The following is a 27,317-nucleotide window of genomic DNA, read 5'->3' on the forward strand; positions in this document are numbered from 1 at the left end:
AAATTGTGTCAACTCAGAATTCTTTTTAAAAGAAATCATCAATACCACAACAGAATAATAAAACAGGAATTTCCCTTCCTCCTAAAATAAATAATCCTTTGGTCATTCCACTAAAGAAAAAAGAAATCTATTGAGTGGAGACTTATGTACCGGACTTGGACTCAGAGGATGCAAGTATTTCCAGGCCCCAGCTACTCTCTTGATATTTTTACCATTGTGTCTCCTCCCGTATTCTAAATGCAAATATGAGATCTAAGGGTCTACGTGCATACTGAACATTATCTATTACTGGAAAATGCATGGAAAAATCATTTTTCCCTATTTAGATAAAATCTCTAGATATATTTCTTTCACAAGAGACTGTTTAATTTTTAGTTTTAATTTTATTTTAAAGTTGAATTTATTTTTTAAAAATAATTATTTTAATAAGTACAAGCTCCCATTGAAAGTGAAAGCTGCTTAGTCATGTCTGACTCTTTGTGACCCCATGGACTATATAGTCCATGGAACTCTCCAGGCCAGAATACTGGAGTGGGTAGCCATTCCCTTCTCCAGGGGATCTTCCCAACCCAGGGATCAAACCCAGGTCTCCCACATTGCAAGTGGATTCTTTACCAGCTGAGTCTCAAGGGAAGCCTAGCCACAAGGGAATACTGGAGTGGGTAGCCTATCCCTTCTCCAGCAGATCTTCCTGGTCCAGGAATTGAACCACAGTCTCCTGCATTGCAGGTGATTCTTTACCAGCTGAGCTATCAGGGAGGCCCATGAGCTCCCATTAGGAAACAATTATTTGCTAGACATACATCAGAGGCTTACCTGCACTCTTTCACATTTTAATAACTTAAAACAAACTGTGTTTAATGTGTTACCTTGTAGTGTAAATATCTTCAAAAGTATTTTTACAACATGCATTTCAAAAGACTTTCTCAACCTTAGCACTTATTGATATTTTAGTCCAGACAATCCTTTGTTGTGGCAGCTGCCCTGCACTCTGTCTTTAGCATCAAGACTTTTCTCCCCACCCCAAGTCTCTATACATCAGATGCCAATAGCGCCCTTTCCTCTTAATTGTGACAACCAAAAATGTCTGCCTACATTGTTAATTATCTCCTTTAGGGGGCAAAATCACTCATAGTTTAGAGTCGTTCGTTTATAATTAAGCACTCTTTCTCACAGATATGAAAAGATATAAATGGAAACCAAAAAAAATCAGCAGTGTTTTCAGACAACCAGTAAACTTCCCATGTTTTATGAGACCACATATCTATTTTTTTATAAAAACATATCTCTATTTGCTTTTATGAGAACGAATTAGGTATTTATGAGAACAAGTATCTATTAATGATTTCTTTTAAAAAGAATGCTATTACAAATGACCTAGAGATGATGATACATTGATGACTCCAGAAAAAAAATTAGCCTAACTTTTGGACAGTAAATATATCAGCCACATGAAGAAGGATATTAGTAGTTTAAATGCTTGAGGTGAAAGTTTGAGTATTAGTTACCACCAGATACTGGGCCATCATTACTTCAAGGCCTGTAAAACAGAATTGAGAAGCCTAATATACTATTAATATGGAACAAATAAGAATTGAGTTTTTTAGTGACCAGCAAGAAATGGTAGATGGTGAGAGGTTTCTTAGAAGACATTTGAGGCATTTCTGAACATGCACTAGTCTGTGCTAGTAGAACATCCATCTTTCAGTTCTTGATAGAGAAAACCAAAACCATCTAAAGTCTTTATTTGGTCTCTCCTTGTTTAATCCAGTGTATATTGAAGCTGCCAGCTTCTGCCTTCAGAACAAGGAACAAATGTGATAATCTTGAAGAAGGTAAACTCATGAGTATCAAGTATGAAATTATTCTTCCCTGCAGAAATCTTTTAATTGCGTGTGATATAAACTGAAAATTCTCTAGAATTTAATGAATTTCTGCAGCCAGAAAAGAAAGAGATGTCACAGATTATTCATATTGTCTTCAGAATTTCTTAGCAAAAAAGGAAAAATGCTTATAAATGGGAAGATTTCTGGTAACTTTCTTGCTCATGCAATGTAATTTTCATTATATTTATTGACCAAACAGCTTAATAATCTTAAATTAGTTAGCTCTCAAGAGCTGAAAGTTCACATTTTCCCCTCCTTTGGCCCAGAATCTAAATTTCCATGACATTATGTATTTCCCTTTATGTTTTAGTTTCCTGTCTCAATTGGTCTTGATGAAATAGACACCACAGGGTATTGGATATTTTTGCTGTTATTCAGTAGCTCAATAACACTTAATCAATTAAAAGCATCATGTTGAAAACATCAAATTCAAGGGCAGGACTAGGAAAAGAAGAATTACCATCCAGTCCTGATATCATGCATTCAAATCCGATCTATCTCAGAATTTATTTTACCTCAACGTCCTTAGGCAAGAACAAAATCTAATTCCAATTAGTGATTTATTTAGACAGCATCTGATTAATGACTTGTTTCTTCCCAGGTATGATGTCATGGGTTTTCGATTTGAAGATTTAAAAAATTACAGCTTCTGTCTTAAGGCACTCATTTATTGTTTACAAACTTGAGTTTTAAGTACTATTCAATTTGATAGAGTTAAAAAATAAATAGCACAGGGGATCTGCCCCCAAGATCAACATCAACTCATAATACTGACAATAAGTGAGCTAGATTCTGCCTTCCTCACCTCCTCATTTGTTTATCAATTCAATAAATACTAGTTGAGAACCTACTGTGTGTCAGCCTTAATGTGATAAGATTGGGACACATCAATAAACAACACAAAAACACCTAGATTTGTGGAGCCATATTTTAGAGGTAGAGAAAAATACAAATAGTACTCATAATATATAATCAAATTATATTAGAAGGTAATAAATTAAACAGAGGTAGGGACACCAAAATACTGTTGGGCTGTAGTAATTTAAAAGGATCTTTCAGGGGTCCCTTAGTAAAAAGTTGCAATTAGAGCAAAAAAATGAAAAAGGCAAAGATCTGACCATAGGAACATACCTGAGATTTGTGAGAAATGCCAGTGAGGCAAGGGTGGCTGGGCAAGAGTGACTTAGGAGGAGAGTCCTGGGTGAGCTGGTCAGAAAGGAAGTGTACGTACAGATTAGTCGGAGCCTTGCAGGAACTAGAAAGGATCTTGCCTTCTATTCTGAGAGAAAGCCAGTGGATTTTAGCCAGAAGAAAAACATTCTTTGAATTTTGTTTTAAAAAGACATCTCTGAAGTGCTTTCATGATTAGAAGATATTGAAATAATATGGTAATATATAATGATAGCTTGGTCCAGGGTGGTAACCAAAAAAAAAGATGGAAGGGTAGGATTATGGATATGTTAAAAGTAGAATTAGTCAAATTTTAAGAGATTTTTTTTTTCCTTTAAGCTATTTTTTTAACTTATTTATTTTAATTGGAGGTTAATTACTTTACAATATTGTAAGCTACTTTCTAATCTGTCTCTTTCTATTCTTGACCAAAATTCTTAAAAAGCAGCCCAGACTCATAGCCCCTACTCTGTCAAATCTTGTATACCCTTCTCTCCAATACATTTACCTGTATCAATTAACTGAAAATCTTCTTGGTAATATTATAAATGTCTTCTTAAAAGCAAATTCAAAGGCCTATTTTAATTCTTCATCTTGCTGGAATTTTACATGTGGCTGGAACTGGTCACTATATTGACAATCATTAACTGACTTCCCCATTTTAACAGTCTCTTGGATGCCGTGTCCTCTAGCATTTCATCCCTGAATATCCTTTCTTCTTGTTTTCCCAAGATTATCTTGTTTATTACAATGACTTCTTCTATCCCTAAGTGTTTTTCTCAATATCTTTCTCAAACCACAGTGCTGTATTTATTCTAGTTTAGGACTTATATATTTTGCTGGTTTCCAAAGTTTTAAATCTTGACATATCCAAGCAAAAAAACCATCTTAAAGATATTAACTTTCTTCTAAAAATTCCTTTAAAATACTATACTTAATGGTTAGAATATATAACTGACAGACCAAGACTGCTCAAGTGAATTTCCAGCTCATAAGAAGGAACACTGCTCAAACTTTCCAGGTTCTTTAAGGTCTGGTCTGTGTTTAAAGATCACCTCTAAAACTGAGCAGGATATCACAAGAAACTCAATTACCTTAAATCCAAACCCTGGCAAAATAATTCACTATTTCTAGGTTGACCTTGAGTCATCTATTTAACTACTCTGTTTTCATTTTCCTCATCTACAAAATAAGCATGACAACAATATATTCTTTGTGAGGTTGTTATGAGGACTAGAAAATGAATTTAATATATTTTAATCAACATGGATTTGATGGATTGACAAGATATTAAGGTCTCAGGAATTTCGATTAGTTTAAAAAGTACTACCCTGGCAAACGATTTTCGAAAAGGTAGGAGCATCAACACACATACACTGTCAGGTGTAAGATGGATAGCTGGTGAGAAGTTGCTGCTGTTTGGCCACCTCGTGCGAAGAGTTGACTCATTGGAAAAGACTCTGATGCTGGGAGGGATTGGGGGCAGGAGGAGAAGAGGACGACAGAGGATGAGATGGCTGGATGGCATCACTGACTCAATGGACGTGAGTCTGAGTGAACTCCAGGAGTTGGTGATGGACAGGGAGGCCTGGCGTGCTGCAATTCATGTGGTTGCAAAGAGTCAGACATGACTGAGTGACTGAACTGAACTGAACTGAACTGAACTGAACAGGGAGCCCAGTCTGGAGCTCTGTGATGACCTGGAGGGGTGGGAAATTTTAATGAATTACTCTATTGTACTTTTTCTGACACACACATATGCAATATTTAATGTTCAAATTGTATATGTGATAGCTACGTTTATTACATTCTGTAGAGCAGATGAATGGATGCTTTATCCAACATAAATAAGTACCATGATAAAATTGAAGGGAAAGAAATAAGCTTGACCATCAAAGCATCTTCTAAAGCATTCATTGCTTTACAACTGGCTTTTTAAATTTAATTTTTAAGAAAAATAAAATCTTTTTATTAAAGTACCAAAACTATTTGCTTCTGTTTAATATAATTTAATGTATGAATACAAAGCTGTGAGTCTGGAATCTCAAAACTTCTTTCTTTGCATTGTCCCAAATGACTCACAACAAACTAGGAGGCTATAGGGGGGCTCCACTTTCTACTAAATACTTAATGTGCAACAAAACTGTTTTTCTATGTGCATCTATAAATGTTTTAGTTTTTAATAAATTACTGTATGAGTAAGTATTTTCATGCCTACTGTGTTACAGTCATCCAGAATATATATATATATAGTAAGAGATAACAAAGAATCAGAAGAAACCATAACTCTCATATAAGGGTTTATATTTTGGTTGCAAGAATAAAGTATTGCAACAAATGTTCAAGAAAAATACATATAGTGAAGTACAAAACTGTGTTATGTAGACTGTTAATAGGAACATATCCATTTGCTCTGGTATAATGAAAACAATTTCAATTAAGAGTAAGACCTGGAATTGACAAAGTATTGAACAAATGATACTATAAAGATATAAGGATAGGTTTTTAAAAGTGAGAAAACATGAAAATGAAAACTATAGACTTTTTAAGAACTATAAACACCATCTTAAGGAAAGTCTGGGAAAGTCAATCTGCTCTTAATGATAAAGTAAGAAAAAAAGATAGGAGAGCAAGAGCCCCTAGGAGCCACCTAAAGTTTAATACTGATGTGAGCTGTAAGATAAGGTACAAAGTGTATATAAGTAAAATGTTTTTATCTTGTTTATTGTCAGAAACAACTGGTAAATTGTGTTATAAAACAATTTTACATCTCAAATGCTCCATCTCCTATGCACATGATCTCATGACTAGAACAGGTTTTCTTTTACCCTTGAGTAAAAAGTCCCCCCTATGAAAAATTAGATTGATGTCTAAGATGTCTTTCTTGATTGCAGCCAGAAGTGAACTTGAACCAAAGTATAGATTTGAGAGATGCCAAGAGGTGAAAGGAATATGTAAACCATTTTGTGACGATATTGAATATGATTACGGATATTGCATTAAATGGAGAAATCAGTGCTGCATATAAATGCTGGAAATCAGAGTACGATTGAACATCAAAGTCTGGAACAGAGTTGCATCCTATTGACCCAAGAGTGGGTAAAAAGAAAATGTTTGCCGTATTGAATGGAAATATGTACTCTTGAATCTTCAATATCATTATTTACACAAATAAAAATAATCTGCAGTCTCTAACCTGTTTATTCTTTGCACACTTTCTTCATATTTCAGATGGAAGAACATATTAATTCAGCAAGGGAACTCTCTAATTGTGCTTATCATCTCATTTTGACCACTTTTGCTACTATAGGAGCTAGGAAAGAAAAGATATCATTTAGTTTGACAAGAGATTATTAATGTCACATACTCTTGTGTGCTTAAAATTATTTAGGCTACTTTGTCTGAAATACCTAAATTGTACTGTTTACACAGATGTCAATATATCTTGTGATTCCATTTAATCAAGACAAGTACTAATTTCTGGACTAGCCACTTCAAAGTTGAGCATATTAGCTATCAAGCAGAAAACAGAAGCCACACCAGGGCCTACAGGGTACAAGAGAGACCCGTAGGCTGCAAGTTTGAAAGTAGAATGTCTGTGGCTCAGAGACACATTGTTCAAGGACTTTCACCCACATAGCTTTTATTATGCTTCCACAGATAGCTATGAAACCTGGAAAGTTAGGTTTTTTGGTTTGTTTGTTGGTTGGCCAAGCTCCACAACATGTGGGATCTTAGTTCGTGGACCAGGGTTCAGACCTGTGCCCCCCTGCACTAGAAGTGTGGAATCTTAACCGCTGGACTGCCATGAAAGTCCCTGGGGAGATTGTTCAAAAACAAGAGTAACAAAGTTTTCTAAATTAAAACTGAAGATTCAAAGATTAAAAAAACTCAAAACCATTACACAGTAGATGACTCAGGAATCATTAACAAACTTAACACTCTTGAAGACTGTTAGGCCTTGGATGACTTAGTGAAGTTCTTCAGCTATCATCCTGTTAATAAACCAAAGATTCAATCTTAGTTCTAAGATTTAGAACTAAACTATGAACCAAACAGGTAAACTATAAATACAGATATGTATGTCCCTTATCCCAAACGCTAGTGAGCTTCAGGTATATAATATCATTGTTTCTTGCTTTAAGAAATCTCACCAGCCACAAGACTTTGAAATTTGTAATGTTTTCCTTCTTTTTAGCACATCTTTCTTTAATAAAAGGAGCATATTTATTGGAATTTTTGTTGAAATCTACTGGAAAGATGAGACCGGAAATGGAAACACTCTTTGCCCAAGGCTCAGCCAGAAAGTAGTAAAGGGACATTCAAACTCATTCAGTCCGTCCATACATCCTATGCACTGGCCTAACAGACAGCTTAGATATACCCATCCAGTTCTCCTGGGCTTGGTGGGGAGAAAAGTGTGCTTTGTTCTGCATTTCAAGCATCGCTTAATCAGAGCAAGAGAAGTGATGAGACATTGTCCAAATGGAAGAAATGGTGTAGAAAAGTTTGTGCCTGACAAAAATGGAGAGTGTGACTAAATCAGTGGCATCAGACGTGGATAAGCATCAGAAAAATTTAGGGGTATGTATTTAAAAGTGCAATATTCTGAACCATACCCGTGAATCACAGAATGACACAGTTCACTGGTGGTTCCAAAGACAGTGTGTTCTTTAAGTCATCCCATTTAATTCTAAACATTATGAAATTCAGAGAACCACTGATTCACATAATCCATCTGTTGCTTCTGAGCATGAATTCATCTTTTAATTTTAGATTCAGTCATCTACCATTTACTAAAGCTTAAATAGCTTTAGTGCTGTTATATACAGAGAGATATTAGAGGAGCTCATTATTGCCTTTCAGAAATTTTTTCATTCACAAATTCATTGATTCTAGTGTAGTGAATAAGAACATGGGTTCAAGAATCATTCTGCTTTGGTGCCTAATGTCAACAATGGCAGGTACTAGTACAGTGACTTTGAACAAGTTATTTAATGAATGCCTCTAATCTTCATTTACCTTCATGTGAAATGATAACAGTAAAACATGGCACAGTGATGACAGCAGTATCTACCTCATAAGCTTGCTGCTGTGTTTAACTGAAATAATATAAAGTGTTCAGATAGTAACAAATATGTAGCAAATATTCAATAAAGACTGTTCCCGGGCATCTAGTAAGAATCAAGCCTTTGGCTAAATATAAAAAATAAAAATAGAGGGACTTCTCTGACTGTCTAGTGGTTAAGATCATTCATTCCGAATACAAGGAGCATGGGTTCGATCCCTGGTTGGGAAACTAGATTCCACATGCCGTGCACAGCATGACCTAAAACATAAAATAAGTATATTAAGATTAAAGTTTCTAAAAAATTAATTAGTTAATGAAATAAAAATAGTGGAGTTGTAAAGAATATGTATACAATCTATATACTTTTCAGGAGATTTCTTTCACCATTGCCCCTTCAGTTCAGTTCAGTTCAGTTCAGTCACTCAGTCGTGTCTGACTCTTTGCGACCCCTTGAATCGCAGCACACCAGGCCTCCCTGTCCATCACCAACTCCCAGAGTTCACTCAGACTCACGTCCATCGACTCAGTGATGCCATCCAGCCATCTCATCCTCAGTCGTCCCCTTCTCCTCCTGCCCCCAATCCCTCCCAGCATCAGAGTCTTTTCCAATGAGTCAACTCTTCGCATCAGGTGGCCAAAGTATTGGAATTTCAGCTTTAGCATCATTCCTTCTAAAGAACACCCAGGACTGATCTCCTTTAGAATGGACTGGTTCGATTTCCTTGCAGTCCAAGGGACTCTCAAGAGTCTTCTCCAACACCACAGTTCAAAAGCATCAATTCTTAGGCGCTCAGCCTTCTTCACAGTCCAACTCTCACATCCATACATGACCACAGGAAAAACCATAGCCTTGACTAGATGGACCTTTCTTGACAAAGTAATGTCTCTGCTTTTGAATATGCTATCTAGGTTGGTCATAACTTTTCTTCCAAGGAGTAAGCGTCTTTTAATTTCATGGCTGCAATCACCATCTGCAGTGATTTTGGAGCCCCCCAAAATAAAGTCTGACACTGTTTCCACTGTTTCCCCATCTATTTGCCATGAAGTGATGGGACCGGATGCCATGATCTTCGTTTTCTGAACGTTGAGCTTTAAGCCAACTTTTTCACTCTCCTCTTTCACTTTCATCAAGAGGCTCTTCAGTTCTTCTATACTTTCTGCCATAAGCATGGTGTCATCTGCATATCTGAGGTTATTGATATTTCTCCCGGCAATCTTGATTCCAGCCTGTGCTTCTTCCAGCCCAGCGTTTCTCACTGCCCCTTATTCAAGACATATTTAGTGTGGTAAGTCATAAGTGGGCTTTCCTGGTGACCCCGAAAATAAAGAGTCTGCCTACAATGCAGGAGACCAGGGTTAGATCCCTGAGTTGGGAAGACCCCCTGGAAAAGGGGATGGCTATCCACTCCAGTATTCTTGCCTGGAGAATTCCATGGACAGAGGAGCCTGATGGGCTATATAGTCCATGGAATCGCAAAGAGTCTGTCAGAGCAACTAACACTTAACAAGTCATAATTACGTATTTAAACTTAAGAAGACAAAGCATTCATTCCCCTCAATCATTTTTCATAACCAAATAAAGGGAGAAAAGTGAGTAATAACCCTTTATGAATTGGTCTCTAATGCCTTAAGATTAGAATTCTGACATTCAATTTCTCAGAAGTGCCATTTTCTAAAATTTTCTGGGTAGATAAACAATAAATACTGTATTTGCTGTTATAACTTTATTTCAACCTTCATTCAATAGGTCTGTGTTAAATATGTATTCTCCCCTATGCACCACTTTAAAGCTGTCAAAATCCATCACTCATGGAATTTATATTTGAATGAGATATGGCAGTTAATAATGACAGTGGTAATAATTATACCAAACCATAAGAATAAATAACTTAAAAAAAAACAAAAACTGACAATGAATCTAGCTAATTTCAGATAAAGACAAATAAAGAACACCAAAAACACATTTCAGTGTTGCTTCACTATATTCACAAGGCTTACTGTAATTATTAGAGTAGTCACAAAAAGAACCTTTAAAATATCCTCTGATAAGATGACATGTGAGTAGCAGAGACCAAATTTAAAAAAAAAATAAATTATGATTCTGGGCAAAAGAGTGAGAGGATTACAACTTGAAAGAATGCTTGATAATGAGGCTGAAATATTACGTATCACACCCATACTCACACACACAGTCAAAATCTTTCTGAAGAAAAGGGAAGATTGCTGTTGGGTGAAGGGTAAAGAAACATGTTCAGTGAGAAAATAAAAACTTCATTTGAGTAAAATTTGAAATGACACACAGAAATGGATCACATGCAAACTATGTATGAATGATTAATAACTATTGTGACTTTATAATCCGTAAGTTAAAATTCACTTAGACATAAGTAGAGGAAGCAAGTAAAAACATGTAACACAAAATCAATACTCTGTTTTCAAAATTAAAATGTAATGTTTTGATTATCACATCAATTTCCTTAGCTTAAGATAACTCACAGATACATTAATACCAAAAGTAATCAATGCATTTGGATAGTTATAGAATTCTTTCTTTCCTTAAACCACTAACTTAAGTGATGGTATTACGAACAAAGATATTAGGAGGAAGCATCAGTAAGGACATCTATTTTCATTAAGTACTGCCTAAGCAACTACTAAACTATGGTCACTGGAGGTAGTTACAGATTGATATTTCTATGTCACTGTATAAAAAGGTAAAATAGTAATGGGCTTTGCCAACTTAGCTGTGGCTTTCTTTTATATTTCCCTTGATGGCTCAGTGGATAAAGAATCCACGGGCAATGTAGGAGACACAGCAGATGCAAGTTCAATTGTTGGGTCAGGAAGACCCTGGAGGAGGAGATGGCAACCCAGAACTCCAGTATTCTTGCCTAAAAATGTCCCATGGACAGAGGAGCCTGGTGGGCTACAGTCATGGGGTCACAAGAGTCAGACACTACTGAGTGAGTACACACTATTCCTTAATCAATAAACATAAATGCCCTCTCCCCTTACATTTCCATCCTCTTTCCTACCACTCACCTTTTGTTTATAACACAAAACTGTTGCCCTGAGTTCAAGGATACTTCTGAAAGTGTGAGGGTAGACATCTGCCCACACACTGAAAGAGGTCATTGTTAACTGAATCATTAAGATAAATATACCCATTGTACTAAGATTTACTACTACTCCTAGTAGTAGTAGGAGTATTGATTAGGCAGACTTTCACACTACAAAAAAGTGTTGTATAACTGCGAGCAAATTCTCAATATCAATTCTTTCATGTGTAATTTTTTTAAATGATTCACAAGTAATAAGCTAGCATGAAATATACATTTGTTGCTTCAGTTGTCCGACTCTGTGTGACCCTATGGACTATAGCCCGCCAGGCTCCTCTGTCCATGGGATTCTCCAGGCAAGAATACTGGAAATGATTGCCATGCCCTGCTCCAGGGGATCTTCCTGACCCAGGGATCGAAACCATGACTCGAGTCTCCTGAATTGGCAGGCAAGTTCCTCACCACTAGTGCCACCTGGGAATACATTCATTAGACTATAAAATTTGTCACCAAAATCAAGACAAAATGCAGAAGCCAGTGGACATTGAATAACATTTTCTCACCAGACTATACTTCTAACAGCTATCTTTATGGTTTACTTTTCAAAGTTTATATCATTGTCTTTAGCACCCAATTATGGCTTACTATAAAATAAGAGCAACTAGTTGCACCAGAGTTCTGTGTGACATACTATTTTTGACTCATCTCATTGACAATATATAATAGTTTCCTCTACTCTTTTGAGCAGCAAGGAAGATTCAGGTTGGATTAGAAAAGATATTTGTTGGGATAAAGGAAAGAACAGTTTACACTATTTACCAGTGTCTAGATTCTCCTAAAAGTAGAATTCCCAGGGAGTGTTTTTATTTTTTCAAAAGTTTCTGCTTCCAGAAGGAGTCTTCAGCTGTAAAAATAAAGGGTGAGAACAAATGAATTGTAACATTTCTTTTACCTTGGTAACAACAGGTTTTCATTATTGTGTAGTTTCCTTTGACTTCTAAAACAACCATCTTAGGTGATTTGGGTATTCAATAATAATAATGGTTAAGATTATCGATTCGCAATGTGCATGCATGCTCAGTCACTCAGCCTTGTCCGACTCTTTGCGACCCTTTGGACCCACCAGGCTCCTCTGTCCATAGGATTTTTCAGTCAAGAAAAATGGGTTGCAATTTCCTCTTCCAGGGATGTTTAATTCCAGTTTCACTACTAACCAGCTAGCTGGTTGACTTTGGGGGAGTTACTTCAATCTCTGTGTTTGTATCCTTGTACGTAAAAATGGAGTTAAGTATTATACCTACTTCAGAGGACTTTCATAAGGCTTAATATTACTTTGTGCAAGTTACACAGAAGAATGTTGTTCATTGGCTCAGTCATGTCCGACTCTTTGTGCCCCATGGGATTGCAGCATGCCAGGCTTCCTTGTCCTTCACCATAGCCTGGAGCTTGCCCAAGCTCATGTCCATCGAGCTGGTGATGCCATACAATCATCTCATCCTCTGTCGTCCCCTTCTCCTCCTGCCTTCAATCTTTCTCAGCATCAGGGTCTTTTCCAGTGAGTTGACTCTTCACATCAGGTGGCCAAAGCATTGGAGCTTCAGCTTCAGCATCAGCCCTTCCAATGAATATTCAGGGTTGATTTCCTTTAGGAAACAGAAGAATGCCTTGCAACGTAGTCTGTATTTAATGGCTGTTTTTAAAGTGCAGTAAGATTATAAATTTCAGAGCAGCTGGGCCTCTTCGACTTGTGGATTCTAAAGATAGGTACCACCAGTAATGATCAAAGATTGCATAAGATATTTTTGTAGTGGAAAGAAGTAGAAATCATAGCAGAAGATCCAGCCACTGATACATATGCATTCTTTGGTTTTCCTAACAATTTAATACTCAATGTCCTCATCTATAAAAAGTTTTATGATCCTTTCCAGCTTGAAACTTCCTAAAAGTGTCCATTAACCAGTACTGGTTAAAAAGTTGAAAAAGTTGGCTTAAATCTCAACATTCAGAAAACTAAGATCACGGCATCTGGTCCCATCACTTCATGGGAAATAGATGGGGAAACAGTGGAAACAGTGTAAGAATTTATTTTGGGGGGCTCCAAAATCACTGCAGATGGTGACTGCAGTGAAACTAAAAGACGCTTACTCCTTGGAAGGAAAGTTATGACCAACCTAGATAGCATATTCAAAAGCAGAGACATTACTTTGCCAACAAAGGTCCATCTAGTCAAGGCTATGGTTTTTCCTGTGGTCATGTATGGATGTGAGAATTGAACTGTGAAGAAAGCTGAGCACAGAAGAATTGATGCTTTTGAACTGTGGTGTTGGAGAAGACTCTTGAGAGTCCCTTGGACTGTAAGGAGATCCAACCAGTCCATTCTAAAGGAGATCAGTCCTGGGTGTTCTTTGGGAGGACTGATACTAAAGCTGAAACTCCAATACTTTGGCCACTTCATGCGAAGAGTTGACTCATTGGAAAAGCCCCTGATGCTGGGAGGGATTGGGGGCAGGAGGAGAAGGGGATGACAGAGGATGAGATGGCTGGATGGCATCACTGCGTCGATGGATGTGAGTCTGAGTGAACTCCGGGAGTTGGTGATGGACAGGGAGGCTTGGCGTGCTGCAATTCATGGGGTCACAGAGTCAGACACAACTGACCAACTGAACTGAACTGAACTGAACTGAACTGAACCTGTACTGGTATATAAAATTAACCCCATAATGAAGTCTTCATCTTTAATAATTTTAAAGCTTTACATTGGTAAATTTAATTGCACAACGTTTTAAGGGGACTATTGAAATAGTGATTGTTTCTAATAGTTAAGAGAAATGAAAATGGCATCATGATTTTGTGGTAAAAATAGATCATGATGTTATTTTAGGTTTCTTATTTCTAAAACGTGAAACCTAAAACCCAGTGCCAGACCAATGAAGACTTTATGCAGGAAAGTAGTAGAAAGTGTCAAGATTTTAACTGGAGACTTGTAAGAGAATAGCATTACACTTGGTATTTTCTTTTGCTACTCTTTCTTAGCATTATACTTTTCCAGCATTCCCAACATCTGTGTCTTTCTGGAAAAGCTCCCTAGGTAGACATATCTCAGTCCAACATCACTAAAGTCTTACCACCTTCTCTGAACAAGAACTTATAACTCCAAGAGTCCTTACCTGTAGTTCTGAATGATATAATTATTGGCTGTGACCATCTAACTTCATAGGAAGAAAGTTAAAACATTTTTTTAAAAATCCAAAATCCTGACTCAAGTAAATGGAAGTATGAAGCCTTACGCATCATTTGGTTCATATACTTCAGGTCAGTTCTCCACTATTTTAAAAAGTTCCTCCCTGCTGTCTCTCTCTCTCCCTCTTAATCACTATTTGTGGTCTCATTTTTTTCCATTTTCCACCTTTCATTTTCTTTGCCTTTGCCTCTAAAAAAATATTTTATTAATAGAAACCTAAAATCTGAATTGCTCCCATATGAAACACTATGACATCCATTTTAAGCAATAAATCAATAAATTAACTTGTCTCCTATGCATCCAGTTTTGTTCTACTTATGTCAATTCCTTAGGAGAATTGAGATGAGAATCACTCATATCCTTATGTTTGTTCTGGGTAATTCAGATGTCACTGCTTCTAATGTCATATTTAAGCAAAGAGAGAAAAAGTCATGCAATTTATGAGTTTAACTGATGTTCCAATTTGATCAGTTCAGTTCAGTCAATCAGTTGTGTCCAATTCTTTGTGACCCTATGGACTGCAGCACGCCAGGCTTCCCTGTCTATCACCAACTCCCAGAGCTTACTCAAACTCATGTCCATTGAGTCAGTGATGCCATCCAACCATCTCATCCTCCATTGTCCTCTTCTCCTCATGCCTTCAGTCTTTCCCACCATCAGCCTGATAGGGTCTGACTTAATAGGATAAGCTTATTTTGTATGGATAAAATGGATACAGCTACACAAAAATGGTTTATTTGGTCCTAGGTAATCTTCTTACCCATACCATTATAACATCACATGGCTTTACAATCATCTTTTGTATTTTTCATACTTGTTAATTTGTTCTACTAACATACAATAGGTCTTATTAACTTTCCAGCTGTTGAAAGGGTTATTTTTGATGTTTTAGAGAGATATTAAGAAAATGATATTCCATGGCTTGATTATAAGTATATAAGCAACTTTGAGATAAAGAATGGAGCACAGAAGTAATAATAGATTACTATTTTTAAAACTCAGATGATGCAATACCCTAATAACTTGTTTTTCCTCAATGACCCAGGAGGTTAGACCATAATTCATTCAGTTATAAGAATACATTTTTTGGTTTTTTGGATTTTCACATCTAGCCATATGATTTATGTTTAAATATATGTAGATAATATTTTTCACATAGGTTACCTATTAAATCCTTAGCATAAACATCTAAGTATGATTGGTCCTACTAATCCAGTCTTCAAAGAGAAAATCTTGAGGCTCATCTAGTGAATATTTATCCCAATTATACAGTTAGTAAACAGAGGAGCCAAACCTCAAGATTAGTTCTCTGTATCTCTTTCCATTTTTAATGCACTACTTTCCCCTATGGGTGAGCTATTCCTGTGAATGAATCATTCATTATATGATATATAAAGAATTACACTGACTATTCTTGTAATATAACTGATAATTTTTAATGTAACAGTACTAGAACTGTGTTCTAGAAATATTTTCTGTTTGTAGAAAAATTTCAGAAGTAGTATCTATCTCAAGCCATATGACTTTACATGGTGAACACTCATTACTCAGTTATGAGAGTGAAGGAGAGGATTTGGTGGTGTGGACCCTGACACCACACTACTTGAGTCCATTTCTACTCTACCAATCACCACATGTATGATTAGAGGAAATTACACAATCCCTGTGTGCCACAGTTTCCTCAGCTGCAAAATGAGAAGTTTCTATGTCATGGAAATTGTCATGAGGATTCAACTCATTAATCCCTTATAAAGTGCTTAGAACACTGCCTAGCATGTAAGTACTCAAAAAAGCATGTGGCTGAAAATATTGATGATGCTGAATATGTGCTTTCAATTAAAGAGTGAGGAAAGCTTTAACCTCTTTATTGGCTTGTATAACTGAAACTGAGTACACATTTGGTTCTTTGAGGTCATAAGAGAAGTCTATTTCCCTTTTGCTGTTTCACAATACTTAATGAATATCTGCTCAATCTTGAATGGCAGAATTAATCAGCATAGTAATCACTTTGAGAAAGCTATAAAAACAAGAGCTCATCTTTCTTTTATCACAGAATAGCACACCTCTGTCATTTGAGCTCTGCCTCAGCTTCACTCAAGGAACAATATCAGCAATGAAGATACTTTGTATTTTCCTGACCTTTATCTTGACAGTATCCTGTGGTCCAGCAGGTAATTTTCCTTAACATGGGAAAAGAGGGAAGGACAACTCTTTTTTTTTTTTTTTTAATAAGTGCTTTACTCTGGAAAATAAACCAAATTAAAGTTAGGAGACCCTATATGAATTCACAATGTAATTCACTAATTATTTTGTGCGGAAGAAGAAATGAGTGCAGCTGAGAGTTGAGAATATAAAAGGAAACCAGTTACCAACATGGTACAATTAAATCTGTTCATTGCTGTTTTTGATGAGACTATGACTCCTTATATGCTTCATAATACCCTGTCTTTTTAAATTCAGTCTAAGGAACTGATATTATAGTTTTTGTCAAAATTAAGCTTTCTACTTCTATTGTTGTTGTTTACTCTTTTGTAACCCCATGGACTGTAGCTCATTAGGCTCCTCTGTCTATGGGATTTCCCAGGCAAGAATACTGGAGTGGGTTGCATTTCCTTCTCCAGGGAATCTTCCCAACCCTGTCATAGAATCCACTACTTCTGCATTGCAGGTGGACTCTTTACCACTGAGCCACCTGGGAAACCCAAGCTTTCCACTACTGGTCCAGTAACTGTGGTAAGGTAAAGAGGTGTTAGAGTGAATGACTATTTAGAACACAAAATATGTAGACTATTTTATCCACATCATTTTGTATTTACTCTTGAGAAAATGTGCACAGATTATTTATGAATATTCTATTTACAATAACAAAAAAGCTAACGGCAAAGGAAATACCATTGGGTAAATAAGTACTTATGTTGTTTATTGTTCAGTCACTAAGTTATATCCAACTCTTTGTGACCCCATAGACTGAAGCACATCAGCCTTCCTTGTCCTTCACTATCTCCTGGAGTTTGCTCAAACTCATGTCCATTCATTTGATGATGCCATCCAACCATCTCATTCTCTGTTGCCCTCTTCTCCTCCTGTCTTCAATCTTATAGGCAATAAAATCCAAATTTTTTTAATATAGTTTCCTGGACATGATTTCAGAAACAAAATGATTTAACTATATAATAACTTTATTAGTATCTATCTACGTATTTATCCATCTACCTACACAAGGTGGTTAAACCTTGATTCATGATCAAAGACACTTTTTCCTAGTTTTACAGAGGAAAACAAGAGAAAAAACAAAAGAAATTGAAGAAAGAAAAAGACAGTGTTATCTTGTTCGTGGTGCTTGCAAGACTTCATGCGGCCAATGGGAATACAAATATACTGACTGCGATTTGAAGCCCTGCTGTGTTGCACGGGAATACGTACCACCAGTCCAACCCATCGCTGTCACTAAATCTTATAAAACTGTAACTTACACTTCTACTATACTGCATAACACTGCCAATGCAAGTTATAATTCTAGTACATTACATAATCCTACAGATGTAAATTATACTTCTACTACACTACGTAATACTACAGATGTAAATTATACTTCTACTACACTACATACTACCAATGCAAGTTATAATTACTTGCATCATAGTACATAATAGTACAGGTGTAAATCGTAATTTTACTACACTGTCTAATACTGCAGTGTAAATTATAATTCCACTATATAACACTATAACAATATTATTAATAAAAATGAACTTTCTACCTTCTATAAATCTATTTTCACATGTTTTCTAGCCTTCTGGAATATACAACTATATAATGACAGCCACTGAGTTCAATGTTAGGTTAGTACGAGAGAAATAAAGAGTGCATACTCTCCATTAAACCTGCAGAATTTCTTCTCCACCCACATGGCAAACACCCTCCACGCTTAATACTTCTCTTTACCTCTGGCCTGTGCAATAGCCTGGTTATTTTCACAAGATCTTCTAAGTATCTGCTATCAATCATGATCCATGCTACCTTTCCGCAGTTTCAGCAAAAATGCACTTGGGTCTTGGACACAAAGTCTTATATATTTTAGTCATGTAATAAGATTGTATGATAATATAATTGTGAGAAAGAGCAATGAACAAAACTCTCAAGGAGTAAAATGTGATCAGAATAAGAGCAAGTTAAAAATATTAGAAGGTGTACTTTTTCTTCTGATAGTAACAACATTTGGAAAATTACAGAAATGCTTAAAGATAAAAATCATTTCTAATTCTGCCATCCTGTGCCACTATTTCTCATAATCAGTAACATGGGGAGCCAATATCTGAGTCTTCTCTCCTGGTTCATAAGAGTTTATTTAATTCCTTTACCTTATAATTCTGTATTTAATATGTCTGTACTCATCTTTGTTTTCAATAAATCTATTGTGTTTCCAGTTTTCCACATTCCACATTAATTTTATCACAATGTAAATTGTTAACATAAACTTTTATGAATTATGAATCTTTCCATCAGTAAATGCTTGATATTGAGAATCTCAAGTCTCCACTGAGTGTATTTTTTACATGTAGCTAGAGCACACATCTGGAAGAAAAAGGTCAGAGCAAATGAAAAACGTTTAGTCAATTTGAAATTTAAGAAGAAATGATAAGTCTCAACTTTCTGTTTGCTATTGTTCAATCACTCATTCGTGTCCAACTCTTTACAATTGCATGGACTGCAGCACTCCAGGCTTGTCTGTCCTTCACTATCTCCCTAAGTTTGCTCAAACTCACATCCATTGAATTAGTGGTGTCTTCCAACCGTCTCATCCTCTGTTGTCCCCTTCTCCTCCTGCTTTCTACCTTTCCCAATATCAGGGTCTTTCCAATGAGTCAGCTCTTCGCATCAGGTGGCCACAATATTGGAGCTTCAGCATCAGTCTTTCCAAGGAATATACAGGTTGATTTCCTGTAGGACTGACTGGTTTGATCTCCTTGCTCTCCAAGGGATTCTCAGGAGTCTTCTCCAGCACCATAGTTCGAAAGCATCAATTCTTCGGTCCTCAGTCTTCTTTGTGGTCCAACTCACACATCCTTATATGGATACTAGAAAAAACATAGCTTTAGCTATTTGGACCTTTGTCAGAAAAGTGGTGTCTTAGCTTTTTAATATGCTGTCTAGGTTTGTCATAGCTTTTCTTCATAGAGCAAGCATCATTTAATTTCATTTCTGCAGTCATGGTCCACAGTGATTTTGGAGCCCAAGAAAATAAAATCTGCCACTGTTTCCATTTTTTCCCCATCTATTTGCCATGAAGTGATGGGACCAGATGCCATGATTTTATTTTTTAGGATGTTGAGTTTAAAGCCAACTTTTTCACTCTCCTTTTTCACCTTCATCAAGAGGCTTTTTAGTTCTTCTGCTCTTTCTGCCATTAGGGTGGTTTCATCCGCATAACTGAGGTTACTGATCTCAGCTTTCTTACTTGAAGAAATCGATGAAAAACACACTCATTAGGAAATACAGTAAGAGTTATATATTTAAAGGAAATTTTGACATTCTGAGTTTAGATTTTCCTACTGTAAACATGTATGAAACTCAGAAAAGAAAAAATGTACTTCAAATACAGATTTGAGATATTTCAAATATGTATTGAAAGCAATGAGAAAATCACTTAAGGGAATCACTTAAGGGAAAATTAAGAAGAAAATAATTCTGAAATTTCAAGCAATAACATTTAGGTATGTTAAGAAAAAGTTGGAAAATACAAGGGGGAATAAGAAGAAGCTAGCCAGTGAGAACTCACTCCCAGGCTTCATGCCTTCCCAAATAATAATATCCCAGACAAAGAAGAAAAGAGGCAATCCATTTCTACTCTGTGTGTGTGTGTGTGTTAGGAGCCCACCAGGCTTCTCTGTCCATGGAATTATTCTCCAGGCAAGATTATTGGAGATTCCTATTATGCCCTGTGTTAATTTTTGATCCATGGAATTGATGAACATAGTAAAATGTTTTTATTTTAAGCCATCAAGTTTCAGAGAGTAATTTGTTGTACACCAACATTAACCAGTGTACAACTTCCAAACAAAGAATGTGTAAAAAAAAAAAAAAAAAGAAAAAAATAATAATACATAATGAATCACATCCAAGAATTCTGAAATGATGAAACTGAGTTCAGTTCAGTCACTAAGTCATGTCTAACTCTTTGTGACCCCATGGACTGCAGCACAAGAGGCTTCCCTGCCCATCACCCACTCCTGGAGCTTGCTCGAAGTCATGTCCATCAAGTCAGTGATGCCATCCAACCATCTCATCCTCTGTCATCCCCTTCTCCTCACCTTCAATCTTTCCCAGCATCAGGATCCTTTCCAGTGAGTCAGATCTTTCCATCAGGTGGCCAAAGTATTGGAGCTTCAGCTACAGTATTAGCCCTTCCAATGAATATTCAGGATTGATTTCCTTTAGGATTGACTGGATTGATCTCCTTGCAGTCCAAGGGACTCTCAAGAGTCCTTTCCAAGGAAAAACAAGATTGTGGAAGAGTAGGTGGATGTGGTATACATCTCTCTCCACAGATACATCAGGAATACACCTTCAGACACAGAAGTGCATGGGGAACACCAGCTGAGAGGGGATCAGAGTACCTGACCAGCAGAAAAGAAAACATAGACCCATACAAAACTCAGTAGGATGAAGGAATTAGGGGGGAAACGGGAGTGTTAGTAGGACTGGACCTGCCCTCAGTGGGTGGGGGAACTGAAGCAAGTGTCCGATCCTCACATCGGGGCAATTGTCTGAGTCAAAAGAGAAACATTTAAGGCTGAGCATGAAACAGCTGGTCTGTGGCAGCCTAAATGGAATGAGAATCAGACAGTCCTTGCCGCAGCCATACATACCCCTAGATGGTGCAATGGCTGGGAGCTGGAGTTTAGGGATTGTGGAGCAATCCAAGGGTGAGGGCTGCTGATGACTGTGGAGAGATGGATCAAGTAGATGTGAGGAAGGAGATTGTGGTGGGAAATGCTTGTGGAGGAAAGCCAGGCAGCCATGGAAGCAAGGCGATACTGCTGAGTCACACTAGGTGGTGAAGCCATCACCATAGCCTCTCTCCTTCCACACACCAGCATTGGCCGCTGAACAATAGAGAGCCTGGCCCATCAAACGCCTGATGCACTAAAGTACAAAGTAGGACCCCACCCAGGGTGCTCCTTTAGTGCCTGACATGCTGATCAACAGAGTAAGACCCCAGGCAAGGGAGCCCTCTATGTGCCTGAACGGGTGGAGTTATGGAGAAAGAATGGTCAAAGAGGCCTTCTGGTCACCAGCTACAAGAGGCTTGAAAAAGGACTCTGATAGGGCCATAACTCCTGCTGCAGAGGCAGTCCGTGTCCCTGCACACTTGGCGCTTCCAGGGTCCCTGCAAGCCAATCAGCTGCACTACCTTCACGGTCAACTCTCACTGGGACAGAGATGCAACTGGCAAAAAATGTCTTGCTTCTATGTACAGAGGGTCACTTCCGTAGTGTCTGACTCTTTGCGACCCTGTGGACTGCGGGCTTCCAGGCTTCTCTGTCAGGGAGGGGGGTCTCCAGGCAAGAGTCCTGGAGTGTATTGGCCAGTAACAGTTGCCATACCCTTCTTAGTTCAGTTTTGTCTCTCAGTCGTGTCCAACTCTGCGACCCCATGAATCGCAGCACGCCAGGCCTCCCTGTCCATCACCATCTCCCGGAGTTCACTCAGACTCACGTGCATCGAGTCAGTGATGTCATCCAGCCATCTCATCCTCTGTCGTCCCCTTCTCCTCCTGCCCCCAATCCCTCCCAGCATCAGGGTCTTTTCCAATGAGTCAACTCTTCGCATGAGGTGGCCAAAGTACTGGAGTTTCAGCTTCAGCATCATTCCTTCCAAAGAAGACCCAGGACTGATCTCCTTTAGAATGGACTGGTTGGATCTCCTTGCAGTCCAAGGGACTCTCAAGAGTCTTCTCCAACACCACAGTTCAAAAGCATCAATTCTTCGGCGCTCAGCCTTCTTCACAGTCCAACTCTCACATCCATACATGACCACAGGAAAAACCATAGCCTTGACCAGACGGACTTTTATTGGCAAAGTAATGTCTCTGCTCTTCAACATACCCTTCTAGAGCACTATATTTCCTGCTGCCCTAGCTGCCAACTCCCCTGAATACCTGGTGCTGCCAGAACCCTTGTGACTTAAGCAGTTGCACCACCTCTACACCTGGCCCTCACAGGGGCAAACCTAAGTCCTCCAGGGAAGCCTAAGGGGCAAACCCCAGTGGACAACCCATATCCAGAGGTGGAAATAAAATCACAGTTGAAACCCAGGAGTGTGTGACTAAGGAAGAAAATCCAAAACCCTCCCACCAGCTGTACAAGCTTCAGATTAAATCCACATGATCAACTAGGTAGACTCTGTGTCTGAGTTATATATTAAAGGTTGTTGAGAGCTACCACAAAAGAAAACACACTAGGTCTGATAGCTATTGACATTGGAGGCAAGAACACAGAAAAGTAGGAGCAGCTCAGAATTTGAGCTGCACTCACAGCAGGTCCAGAGATCAGCATAGTGTTAGAGGGCATTCTATGGAGGTGAAGTGAACTATGGCTCCCAGTGAGGGAAAGGACTCTGACAGCAGTGACTCAGGAAAAACATTTATTAAAAAGCTTTCTTTAAAAAAAAATTACTCATAAAAAAGAAAAACATTTATTATTCTTATGTTTTGATTTGTTCTGTATATTCTTTTGGATTTTTTTTTTTCATTTTTTTTTCTTTTTCTTCCCCCCTCTGTTGTAGTTGTCGATTTTATTGGCACTATGAATTCTAACTAAGCTTTTGAGCTTTTTTCTTTTTCTTTTTTCTCAATCACTTTTTTATTGTTGTTATAAACCTCTGCCTCTATATTGGGCTTTTGAGGTTCTGAGGAGTACTTTTTTCTCTCTCTCTCTCTGTTTAATTTTAATTTTTTAATCATTTTTTGTACATTCATTCCTTTGTTTGCTTTTCCTACAGTTCTTTCCCCCTTGCAGTTAATCTTTAATATATAGAAATCTTCTTCATCTACTCCTATTTAACTTTGCATATCTATTCTTTCTTTCTTTTCTGTCTTTCCTTTCCTCTCACATATTTGTTACTTTTTTTTCATTGTTTATTCCCCAGTTGGCACCTTGCTTTAGTTTTGTTTTCCAGTTTGTGCTTTTGGTTAGTTTTGTTCTTAACTGTTAAATATAATTATCGGTTTCCTTTGTTCACTGGGTCAATCTATTGTATTTTATTTTTGTTGCAATGTTTTCACTTTGCTCATGGATGTACATGTGTATGCGTATATTCCATTTTTTTAGTTATTATTTGCCTGATTTTGTAACAGCCATTGTCTGGGGTTCATCTTTGTTTTCACATTTTTGGATATTTGTTTTACTCTCACTTAATGCCATAACAAACCATTTGTGGAATCTTCACTCCTGACCAGAGATCAAGCCCTGAGCCTTTAGAGTAGGAGCACTGACTCCAAGACCCTAGACTACCAGAGAACCAACCCTCAGTTCAGTTCAGTTCAGTTCAGTCTCTCAGTCGTGTCCAACTCTTCACAACCCCATGAATCACAGCACGCCAGGCTTCCCTGTCCATCACCAACTCCCGGAGTTCACTCAAACTCACGTCCATCGAGTTGGTGATGCCATCTAGCCATCTCATCCTCTGTTGTCCCCTACTCCTCCTGCCCCTAATCCCTCCCAGCATCAGGGTCTTTTCCAATGAGTCAACTATTCGCATGAGGTAGCCAAAGTATTGGAGTTTCAGCTTCAGCAACCAACCAACCCTAAGAGGTATCAAATAGTGAGAACTCACACAAAGGAAACCACTGTAATACCAGACCAGGCATCACGCAACTACCAATAGCATCCTGTGCACAGCTCTAAACAACAAACAAACCAAAACTACAAACCCAATTATCAGCAGACAGGATTGCCACCTCACTCAGCCTTGCCCATCAGAGGAAAAATAAACAACAAACAAAAACTCAGCACAAATCTCACCCTATAAAAAGCTTACATAAACCACTGGACAAACCTTAGAGGGCAGAAAACCAAAAGGAAGAAAGAATTCAACCTTGAAGCCTGGGGAAAAGAGACCTCAAACACAGTAAGATTAAAAAAAAAAAATAATGAAAAAGCAGAGAAATATGACACAAATGAAGAAACAAATGAAAAAGACAGAAGTCCAAATAAATGAAGAGGAAATAGGCAAACTACTGAAAAAGAATTCAGAATAATGATAGTAAAGATGATAAAAAAAAATTTTTGAAAGCATAATGGGAGAAATGCAAGAATCAATTAACAAAGACCTAAAAAATTAAAGAATAAACATGCAGAGTTAAACAATACAATTACTGAAATTAAAAATACTCTAGAAGGAATCAACAGCAGAATATCTGAACCAGAAGAACAAATTAGTGACCTGGAAGATAAAATGGTGGAAGTAACTTCTGAAGAGCAGAATAAAGTAAAAAGAATGACAAGAACTGAGGATAGTCTCAGAGACTTCTGGGACAATTTCAAATGTACCAACATTCAAATAATAGGTGTCCCAGAAGAAGAGAAAGAGAAAGGGTATGAGAAAATTTTTGAAGAGATTATAGTTGAAAATTTCCCCAACATAGAAAAGGAAATAGTCAATCAAGTTCAAGAGGCACAAAGAGTCCCATACAAGATAAACCCAAGGAGAAACACACCAAGACACATATTAATCAAACTGACAAAGACTAAACACAAAGAAAGAATATCAAAAGCAGCAAGTAACATACAAGAGAAACTCCATACACTTAACAGATGATCTTTCAGCAGAAACTCTGCAGGCCAGAAGGGAATGGCTGGATATATTTAAAGTACAGAAAAGGAAAAATCTACAACCAATATTACTGTATCCAGTAAGGATCTCATTGAAAATCGATGGAGAAATCCAAAGCTTCCCAGACAAGCAAAAGTTAAGAGAATTCAGTACCACCAAACCAGCTTTACCACAAATGTTAAATGGACTTATATAGTCAAGAAATACAAAAGAAACAAAATGATCTAGAAATCAACCCCAAACAATTAAGAAAATGGCAGTAGGAATATGTATATCAATAATTACTTTAAATGTAAATGGATTAAATGCTCCAACCAAAAGACACAGACTGGCTGAATGGATACAAAAACAAGACCTATATATATGCTGTCTACAAGAAACACAGTTTAGACCTCAAGATTTATACAGACTGAAAGTGAGAGGATGGAAAAATATATTCCATACACATAGGAAGCAAAAGAAAGCTGGAGTAGCAATTTTCACATCAGACAAAATAGATCTTAAAATAAAAAAGATTACAATAGATAAGGAAGGACACCACATAATGATCAAGGAATCAACAAGAGAGGAAGACATAACAATTGTAAATATCTATGCACCCAACATAGAAGCACCTCAATGCATAAGACAAACACTAACAGACATAAAAGGAGAAATTGACAATAACAAAACAAGAGTAGGAGATTTTAACACCCAACTCACACCAATGGAAAGATCATCAAAACAGAAAGTTAATAAGGAAACACATTTTAAACGATACATTAGATGAGGTGGATCTCATTTATATCTTCATGACATTCCATTCAAATGCAGAAGAATACACCTTCTTCTCAAGTGCACATGGAACATTCTCCAAGATAGACCACATCTTGGGTCACAAATCAAACCTCAGTAAATTTAAGAAAATTGAAATCATATCAAGCATCTTCTCTGACCACAGGCTATAAGACTAGATATCAATTACAAGAAAAAAAAAAAAAACTAAGAAACACAAACACATGGAGATTAAACACCATGTTTCTAAATAACCAACAGGTTACTGAAGAAATCAAAAGGGAAATCAAAATATTTCTAGAAACAAAAGACAATGAAAACATGACAACTCAAAACCTATAGGACTCAGCAAAAGCAGTCCTAAGAGGGAGGTGTATAGCAATACAATCATACCTCAAGAAACAAGAAAACATTGAATAGACAATCTAACTTTACACCTACAACAACTGGAAAAAGATGAACATGCACACACACACACAAACAAAATTATTAGAAGGAAAGAAATCATAATGATCCAAGTAGAAATAAATGAAAACTAAGTGAAAGAAACAATAGTGAAGGTTAATAAAACTAAAAGCTGATTCTTTGAGAAGATAAACAAAATTGACAAACCTTTAGCCACATTCATCAAGAACAAAAGAGAGAAGGATCAAATCAACAAAATTAGAAATGAAAAAGGAGAGGTTACAACAGACAATCCAGAAATTCAAAGGATTATAAGAGACTATCATGAACAACGATATGGCAATAAAATGGATAACCTGGAAGAAATGGACAGATTCTTAGAAAAGGTCAATATTCCAAGACTGAATCAGGAAGAAATAGAAATTATGAACAACCCAATTACAAGCACTGAAATTGAAGCTTTGATCAAAAATCTCCCAAAAAACAAAAGCCCAGGACCAGATGGCTTCAGAGGAGAATTATATCACACATTTAGAGAAGATCTAATGCCTATACTTCTAAAACTTTTTCAAAAAATTCAGAGGAAGAAACACTTCCAAACTCATTCTTCAAGGCCACCATCACCTTGATACCAAAACCAGACAAAGACAACACAAAAAGGGAAAACTACAGGCCAATACCACTGATGAACATAGATATGAAAATCCTCAACAAAATTTTAGCAAACAGAATTCAGCAACACATCAAAAAGCTCATACATATGATCAAGTTGGGTTTATTCCAGGAATGCAAGGATTCTTCAGTACATGCAAATCAATCAATGTGATATCCCATAATAACAAATTGTAAGATAAAACCATATGATAATCTCAATA

The sequence above is a fragment of the Budorcas taxicolor genome, chromosome 11, assembly GCF_023091745.1.
Source record: "Budorcas taxicolor isolate Tak-1 chromosome 11, Takin1.1, whole genome shotgun sequence".
NCBI lineage: Eukaryota > Metazoa > Chordata > Mammalia > Artiodactyla > Bovidae > Budorcas > Budorcas taxicolor.